This window comes from Pezoporus occidentalis, unplaced genomic scaffold (assembly GCF_034315485.1).
Source record: "Pezoporus occidentalis ecotype Australia unplaced genomic scaffold, CSIRO_AGI_Poc_V1 ctg21, whole genome shotgun sequence".
Taxonomy (NCBI): domain Eukaryota; kingdom Metazoa; phylum Chordata; class Aves; order Psittaciformes; family Psittacidae; genus Pezoporus; species Pezoporus occidentalis.
In genome coordinates this window covers 8,856,109-8,865,724 of record NW_026913964.1, presented here as the reverse complement: position 1 = coordinate 8,865,724, position 9,616 = coordinate 8,856,109, and the positions used below count along the sequence as shown (strand labels likewise).

General features: G+C 47.2%; 1 long non-coding RNA gene across 1 annotated transcript; it reads right to left on the bottom strand.

Annotated features, from left to right (window-relative positions):
• Positions 1–3,803: 3,803 nt before the first annotated feature.
• On the bottom strand, positions 3,804–6,460 carry LOC134164023 (uncharacterized). The gene is made up of 2 exons (XR_009964966.1): positions 5,266–6,460; positions 3,804–4,893 (listed from the first exon to the last, which is right to left on the bottom strand). It is a non-coding gene; the product is annotated as an uncharacterized LOC134164023 (long non-coding RNA).
• Between the last annotated feature and the right edge of the window lie 3,156 nt (positions 6,461–9,616).

The window sequence follows — 9,616 nt, the reverse complement described above, 5'->3', positions numbered from 1 at the left end:
GCTGCCGACACGCACCGCCGCTGTAAAACATTTTTTGGTTTAACCTTTCCCACCGGCCGCCCAATCAGGGCCGGCGGCGTGCCCGCGCGTCGGCCCGCCCGCCGGCCAATGGCGGATCGCCGCCCCGCCCTCCGCCTGCCGCAGGCCCGGCCCCCGCCGCAGCCGCCGCCGCCGCCGCCGCCGCGGCTCCCGCGGCGCAGGGATACCGGCGCAGGGGCGCATCACCAAGGCGATTTGTGGGCACCCCCCCCACCTTCTGCCCCCTCCAACCTCCCGCCGCCCAACACAAATCCCCTCACGCCAAACAAACAGCGCCTGTCCCAAGACTGCGGGCCCAACCGGGTTTTCGTACTTCCTAGTTTCTCCGGTGGACTAAAGCTGCCCCGTCGCTCTCTGTCCCCTCCTCTGGCGGCGGAGGAGGCGGACTGGGAGGCCGAGTGTGAGAGGAGGCTGCGGCGCACCGGGGGCGGAGGTACTACTTTGCGGATCCCCCCGAAGTCACTCAGCAAATTTATTTTTTTTCTAGACCCCTGTTATTTGTTGTTTTACCAAGAGAAAAAAAAAGAAAAGAAAAAATAATAATCAGCTGGAGGGTCCGCGGGCGGTGCGGCCGGCCTGCAGCTGACATTGGCCGGGGATCCGGCTGCGGCCCGGCCGGGACGGAGGCCGCGGCCTGCCGGGGAAGACGGCGTCCCGCAGCACGTCATGTGAGGTGGGAAGGCAGGGCAGCGGGAGAGCCCCCTCCGCTCTCCTCCTCTCCCCGTATCCCCGGCGGGCGGGCGCAGCGCCAGGCCAGTGGCGGAGCTGGACTTGGGGCTTCGCGCTTAGCCCCCGACTCCCCGTCCACAGCCGGCGTGGCGGCGGGTCCTCCCGTGTCCGCCTTGGCGCTGCCGGTTCACTCCAGCCAGGAAACCGCAGGCCGTGTGTCAGGTGTAAAAAATAAATACTACTACTAATAACCCAGGATATATATATTACGTTTTTTTCCGCTCCCCCAGGCCTGGCCAGCGGTGTCCAGACATGGGGGTTTGGTGTAGTATCGCTGGGGGACGGCGGGTGTCTGGTGTCGTGTCGCTGGGGGACGGGGGTGTCTGGCTGCTGGAAGGGCAAAAGAACCGGGCTGGCACCGGGCTGGCACCGCTGCTTTCTGCCTGCTTCCCTCACAGAGAGTCGGGCTCGGGGCTGCGGAGTCCTTGGGCCCAGGGGCTGAGGTTCGCCGGCCTCACCCCTTCGGGCCTTACTGTGAGCGTGAGAAGGAAAAAAAAATCAGCCCTGAAACAAAGCGAAATAAACCGCGGAGCTTTCTCTCTCGGGAGGTAGAAGGGGAAACGTACTGGATGGAGAGCGCGCTGATCGCGCTGGAACCGAAGCAGAACGTACAGCGCCGCGCTCGGTGCCCGAAAGTTAACTTTCGTGCTGTAGGAAAAGATAATCCGTAGAAATAATATGTGCACCTCAACCCCAGCTGAAACAATCTGTCCCGGGAAAATTCAGGTTAGACCTCTCTGCAGCAAAAGCGGTTGTGTGTGGACGTGCGTTTTGTGTGTGTGGATGCGTGTGTGTGAGGAAGAGAGAGAGTGTGTAAGAAAGAGTAAATAAGGAGAACAATTACAATGGGCCGGTAATAAACAATTGCAATTGGGAATGGCATGAACTCTGTACATTGGATTAACCTCGAATGACCTTACCACAATTGTATTTATTTATCTAATTTCATGACAGGTTGCTACTGAAAAAAAAAAAAAAAAGAGATAAAAGTCAATGATCAACCGCGCTGATTTTTTACTTTTTTATCTCCTTTTTTTTTTTTAGAAATGCAGTTAAAAAAAAATCACGTCAATTTGTAATTATTTTATTGCTTAACACTGAAGTCAATGAATGGGAATTCTCAAAAAAGACTGCAGTGTGGAGGATTTGAGTCGATCATGGCAAAGGGTAAGAGGAAAGGTAAGATTCCTGCATATTATTATGATTATGATGATCATTAACTAATATGTGTCATTATGGTGCACTAGGATCCCCATTAGGGTGGCTGGGCCCAATGCATTTTCCTACTCGGTCTAGCATGTAATGATTCGGTGTAACCGGATTCTTGAGAAAGGACAGGTTACGTAAACATTTACTGATGTGGAGTAACTATACTATTTGTACTCTGATATGCAGGAAGGAAAGTGTTGATTAACACAGAAGAAAAAAAAAAGCAAAATTAGCTGATTGCATGCTCATAAGTGCAAGCTGTCATTGAACTGCTTTTAAAATAGACACAGCTGGGTGTTTGTGTTGAAAAATTTCTTGTGTTTTTGCTAATACTGAAATAAGCATGATTTTGTATACCAAACATTTTCAGATCATTAAAATTTGTAATCTGTGCTGGTTTTAAACACAAAGAAAAGAAACAGATTCATTTCGCTGTAAAATTTGCTGATATTATATTAACTCAATCAGGTCTGTACAAATGGTGTATTGTGCCTTATCAAATCTCTTTGATCCATTTAATACACAAAGTGCCAAACGTGTGTATTGTTTGTTAACATTGAGCGTTTTATTCAAATCCCAGCTCTGCAGTGAGATGGAGGAGTTCTCGTTTAATGTAACACTGACATTGTCTGTTGAAATTTTAATGCGTTGAGGTGTTTCTTAGGTCAAAGCGGAGTTTACTTTGCTCTGTGATCAGGGATGAAAATGCAGCAGGGAAGAAAATGAACTTTTTATCCTTTCGCATTTCTGAGCAAAGGGCTAGCACTGAAAGAAGCAAGTTTTTAGAATGTTTGAGGATCTAGATTTAACATGCAGTCATTTGTCACGGATGCAGAATACTGTGCACAAACTTAGGATTTATTTTTTTCTTTTTTAATGCCGTGGATATACAGTTCTACCAAAGAAGGAAATGTTGTGTCCAATATGTAGTGTATATCTCTAAGCCTATGAAGATTAATTCTCTGTTTACAGGACAGAGAAGGATATGTGAGAGAAGCCAATTCAATTATTAGTTCTGATGGACTTTAGAGTCACTCTTCCTTTTTTTTTTTTACTTTTTTTTTTTTTCCCCTCTCCCGCAGAGAATTTTCCTTGTGTAAAACTGGAGGTTTACTTTTACTTGGAAAGGCAGGAGTCCGGCCCTAATACCAGCTCTTCCTTGAGCTCTGCCCTGGCCACGACACCCGCTCCCGTCCCTTCCGGTGGTGGCTTTGTGCATCGTGGAGCCCGGTTGGGCCCCCAGCTGTGGTTGCTGTCAGAAGGCCCCTCACGGCAGCCCTCCCCTACAGGAAAGGGTTCGTGGGATGTCTGAAGGAGCAGCGTGTGAGTGGAAAGGGAGTGCACGGCCCCAGCCCTGCGGAACACGAGTGGGTAGGCAGAGGGGACCCGGCGCTGCTCACAGGCAGCTGCTCACCTGCGCTCGCGCCTGCCTGGGGACCCGCCGCCCTGAGCGGAGGGGATGGGCAGAGAGCGTCCAGCTCCGGGGTCATGGTGGGGGTGAGTAGCTGGGCTGAAATATCTTGAATGAAGTGGTCAGACAGGGATCTTCGTGCAGTTCTGGGGTATAACTCATAGAGATAGAATTTCAACCGCACATTTTTCTCCCTCGTATTTTTTTAATTATTATTATTTTAAATTAAAAGTCAGTGGAAAATCAGACTCTTTCTCCTGTAAGCTCAATGGGCACAGCATGCCCCCCATCTTCCTCCAGCTCCAGCCTTCAATTCCCCTTCCCAGGGGTGTAGCGGCTCTGTACTCTCAGGTTCTTTCAAGGGGTTAAAATGTACTGACAGCTTAAGAAATGAATGAGGTTTTTTTCAGCCATGAAGAAAGGGTATTTAATAACCACGCTTCGATGGCATCATGCTTCCATTAAACTAGTCGGGACACTTCGGTTTAGCAGTCAGTAATATCACATTCGGTAGAGTAAACGTCTGCATGTATGCATGTATAAGTCTATTCCCCGTTGACTCTAAGCCTACCTTAGTTAGTCCAGGTTACCTGGGGAATTAAGGTAAGGGCTATCCAGCAGACACTGATACCCTGCTGCCAAGGCACGGCGAATGGGGACTGAGCGGTGCGCGAACAAAGAGAAGGAGGTAGTCAAACATTCTGAAGAGGGGTGAATGGGACTGAAGGTGGGTGGATGAATGGAGGCAAAGAGGGAGAGGAAGAAGCATTCAGCGGTCCACCCTTCTAGTCGCATTTGTGGATCTAAGTTTAGATGTCCATCTACAGCCAACTTCCAATTAATCAGCAACAGCTGGTAGTGGTGCTAACGTTTGGTGATTAGAAGTTAGTCTATTTAGCATGCTGTATCTTTCTTCCTTGGGCTTTGGTTACAGGTTATACGATTAGGATTGCGAGAACAGTAGTGAACTAAACTTCCCAGTAAGAGGTCTTCACACCAGGGAAGTGTTACTTTGCTGCAGCAGCCCTGCCTCGTCAGTCATTAGGAAGCTGCAGGTTGTCAGAGACTTCTCTTGTGCGCACACACGCGCAGACACACACGCACACACATACAAACCACAGCACTAAAACTAAATTAAGAAGCCGATGATTAAGACAAGCGTCTACGAGGCCTGTCATTTCAGCATCCTTCCATCATAACATTGTGGCATCGAGAAATTTTCTTGAAAACCCTGGAAAAAAATGTCTATGGGAGAGTCTCGTGTTCGAGATAGCATAAATGGTAACGTCAAATATAGACTGGGAACTGCCTCGATGCAAGATAATATTCCGCAGAGGAAAGGAGCACCGCTGAGACCTTTGGGCTACCTGCGCATTCCTGAAACTCTGGTGAGTTATCTCCCCTTTCTCTTGCAGCAGGCATTGTGCGACTGGAACCGGACCGGGTTTGAAATCCGCAGCTATGTTCCCTCCGGAGACTTCGGGGAACTCCCTCTAAAGATAGATCTGTAATGAAAAGTCTCTGCTGGATGACTAATGGTTATTGGCACTCTGTGCCCCTTTAAGGAGATCAGCACATATTGTGCCGAAGACCTTGAAAGCACCCTTTAAATACAAACATTTTATGTCCCCCTCCCATGTATCCCCACCCCTGTTGTTTTCGGGCTAGTTGTGTTGTATCCCACCACCACCACCACCACCTCCCCACTCCCCCCCCCCTCCCGCCTTTAAGCTCTCTAGTCTTCCCTCCTCCCACCCCCATTCAGAACTAATTGCTCAGTTGTTTAAATGTTTCAACAAGAGCTAAATTTCTCCGTCCGATGATCTTTTGAGAAGCTGCACTGTACCATAAAGAACAACCAGCGGGGCACTGTGTACCTTGGAGAAGCCTGCGCAGCCCGGGGAGAGGTAGCGTTAAAACAGTGGCATTAACCACCGAGGTGTAGAGAGTTCCCCTTCCGATGAACTTTCAGAAGTTTCTTGGACGGGCGGAGGTTGGGCAGAGAACGTGGAACCGGGAAACATGGCTGCGGGGACCAGAAAGCTTCGCTGGTGCCGTAAGGGAAAGGCAAGATAGAATAGTGGCAGAAAGGGATCCGAGTAAACACTGGAGTATACATCTCCCACGGCGGCTACGCTGGGTGGAGAGGTCTGAATTAAATCGCCTTAGTTAAAAGCTGGAGATTTTATTTATTTATTCCTGTAGCTGTGGAATACCATCCACAGAGAGCCTGTATCGAGAGTGTTAGAGCATCCACCAGTCTTGGCGTGTTCAGCTGCCACTGCCAGAATTTTTCAGAACGGAATATTTTTACACTCGCTGCCAACTTTAACGTTAAGACGTGTGGTTTCTTAGATCCTAAATGTCACTATTATTTTATATGTCAGTCTGCATAAGAGAGCCGTCACACCTGCCTAGGTAATAGGTGCCCCTGTGTAATAAAAGCTTTCCCTGATTCAGGAATCAAACCGAAAATTAAATATCCCTTAAGAATTATCCACAGAGTTATGCAGACGGAAATAATGAAATGCAGGGAGAAAATGGACAAGTTAAAAACCTTGGACTGTTCTCGAGGTTTAAATACGTAATTTTATATTCTTTTGTGTTTACTGTTAAAATATTCTTGGGCAACACAGTGCTTTTGCCGGAGTTATCACACTGAATTAAAGATTAGGGGAATAAAATACAGGGCAAGAAAAAGACCTGGAGAAGAAAAAACCAAAACAAACCCCACAAACCCAAATAGTGCTTGAAGAAGACTTGTAGCTGCTCTTTGACTCCCAAAAACTGTGGCTGGAATATTTTCATGGTGTTGTAGCTCTTTAGCCTCTTACAAACGTAATCTTTGGCAAATGACACATGTATCTGGTTTGCAGTTTTTCGGTAACTCGAGAGAAAAAGCTCCCACCTCCCATCCCTTCTATTTTGCCTTCTTCGGCACAGGGACCGGTGTACTCTCCTTGCCGGTGCTGTTTCACCCCAGCGCTCCGCAGAAGGGGGCGCCGGGGCTGCCCCCACATCCTACATACCTGCCCGCCGGGCGCTGCTCGCTCTGCTCCACCCTGCAGCTCCTCTTCCTCACTGTACCGCACTGCACCGCACCTCCACCGCACCCCTTGACTTCCCGGGATCTCGGGCTCTCCAAGATTAACTGAGGATCCAATTTTTAGGGCCTACAAAATCGGAACATCACTCTCTTACGGTTCCCCCCGCCCCATCCCGCCCAGGGGCCCCCTTGTAACCATAGCAAAATGCCCGGTATAGCACAAAAGCCATGAACAGCTCTACACCCGTCTGCAGCAGGCTCTCGGCCAGACGCTGGGCAAAGCCCGTTTGGGCTTTCTGGGTGCTTGGGGCTCAGGAGAGAGGAGGCGGTTCAGGGACTCGGTGCCCGGGGCACGGCCCGTCAGCCCAAGGCAGCGGTGGGACCCGCACTTGTGGTGCCGGGGTAAGGGATTTACTCTAGCTCTCAGGACGCGGCCCGGGAAGCAGATCAGACCTTGGGCGCTCCTTGGTCCCCCCGCATAAGCAGGGTTGGCGGGCGTTGCCTCTTTATGTAGGTTGTTCTGAGCACTTTTTATACAGGGCAGGGTGGTCTCCATGTTTTCTTTCTTTCTTTCTTTACCGTAGGGAGGAGGGAGTGATAGTAAAGGGCTTGTTGGATTATTATAACCGCTACCTCTTCTAAATAAGTTTCTTGGGGAAGAGCGGATATCGTGCCCTTGATATCAGTGGGTGTGTTCTTGCATTATTTTAATATGATACGTCTTTTATACAGAGCTTGTTTTCCTCCTCCCTTCCTCCCTCCCTCCCTCCCTCCCTCCCTCCCTCCCTCCCTCCCTCTCTCCAGCTCCCCCCTCCTTTTCCTCCCCCCCCCCCCTTTGTTTCGGGAATTTGTTTCGCTTTTAAAGCACCAGCACAAACAAACAAACATAAAAAAAAATGACTGGCAACAAGTTAAACCCCATTTGTGTCCCTCCCACGGAGCACGGACGGTGCCTTGCTAAAGCCTGGGGTTTGTAGTTTTGCCTCGACAATAATTTGACCAAGAAAGAGAAGCGGCTGCAGACAGACTTTCCGCGCACTGACAATGTGGAGAGGAGAAACGGTGAAAGAAAGAGTTCTCCCTGGATGCTTCTCCTTTGTGTGTTTTCTCCGCGTCTTTTAGATGGGGCGCTCGCATAGGCTTGCACACAAACACACACACTCAGAGGTTACGTTTCCTAGGGAGTTTTTAGAAAACAGTATTTATTATAATGGAGATTATAAACTCCACCTAAATAATCAAATCTTGCCGGAGCTCTGGAAACTACATCAAGTAAATAATTTCTATTTGCCTACTAGCAGAATGCTAGCACAGGATGGCATTACACTTTATTTTCACACTCATTTCAAAACGTCAACGAAAGGGTAAAGAAAAGGCTCACAAGTCATTGTAAGTTATAAATAAAACCATAGTAGTAGATCACTTTTTTTTTCCCTTTTTTTTTTTTTCTTTTTCCTTCTCTTTTTTTTTTTTCTTTCTTTCCTTCCAAGATTGATTTCTTGGGGTAATAGGCAAGAAGCGTGTTCTCACCCAGAGTCAGGATGGGGTCCCGCCAAGGCTTGACAGAAGGGCTCTCCCGGTGAGCCCCCGGGAGTCCCGCGACTCCTCTCGTTTTTACCTTACAGAATAGCGGAAAATAACATCCGCGTTCGACTGTGCTAAATGTACCTAAGAGGTACCTTTTCACGCAGTCGCAGGGTTTGTAAACGGTAGTTTAACTTTATCTGTTGTGGTGGGCACGTGTTTTGTCACATGAAATTAACTTGTAAAGGCTTTGTATCATTTTTTGATTTGTGTTTGGCGACAACACGGATCATACCTCATCACGTTGATAGTTGATACAATTGCTAAATTAAAGTCATGTTTTCGGCTTTGAAAAACAACAAAACCCCAACCCTCTAAGAGCTCAACCACCCAAGGAGAGGTGTAATAACGCGGCGCGATGTTTTCCGTGCGTGTGCTGTGTTTCCATGCACTTACGTGCCACTCTGCGACTCAGTTGTCTGTGCCAAAGATAGCCAAATCACTTCTGGGCTTCGTCCCATCAGCTGCCACCCAAAAGAACATAGTGATAATCTCTCTAATCTTTTGGAGGGATGTAATTGACATTGCATTTGCCCCCGTCTTTACCTGTTCTCGTGTGGTAAATATTAGCCACTGAACTGCTTGTGATTTTGTGTTTGAGCCCCAAGAAGCTCACCAAATCATCACAATAAAGCAGTCAAACCTTCTATGCAGGTCGAGATTTTGTTGTCATTGCCTATGCTCCTCATCTCGAAGGAGGACGCCGTGTCGAGCCAAGTGTTCTCATTCAGGGGCTCCTCTGGACTTTCAGATTTTGAGTCTAAAGTTATCGGTGTGTTGGGGCTGAAATCCTGATTTTCCACATTTCAAAAAGGACGAGCATCTATTTATAAATGTTACAGAAGGTTTCGTTACTTCACGAACAACAAAACGGGAATAGAGCTGCAATTTTCAAGAAAATAGGATTTCAAAATATAGAAATAAAAAAAGTAGCATAGACGATGTATAATTCAATCGAATAACAGAAAATGGCTTTAAAATTCAGAACAGTAGCGATCCATTATGTCTGTTTTATTAGTGAAAAGTACAATTACTCTAAAATAAAGAACATTGGTGAATATATAATTGGCTGTAATCATGTTAGTGTTTGAATAAAAATGACGGGGACTTTTAACACTGACAACAAAATGTTCAGAAACAACTTATTTATTCAAACAGTTTTTATTTGCATCCAAGTGTAGGAGAAACACACTTTTGCTTACTATAAATCAAGGCTTTTTCACTTTCAATAAGTGCATAACTAAAAAAAAAATTACCAATTATTTTAACATCCGAGGCTTAATAAAGTCTCCTGGGTACGACTGTAGTATTACTGATTACTCAGTACCCAAAAGACGCCATCTACAGGAAAAGGTCTTTAGGCTTAATACAAACCTAATCGCTGTTGATTAATAATAATAACAATAATAATATCAGAGTTAATATTCCTTTATAAGCCCGGCTCTGATTTTACCCACAACACTGATCACAATATTTCCTTTGTAATTGCTTCTTGCTATTCAGTTTGTTATAATTTGACACGATCTAGGAAGCTGGTACCACAGGCCTTTTCTCTGAGATACGGCGTTTTAAAAAGCACATGGGACTCCACGAAGCAG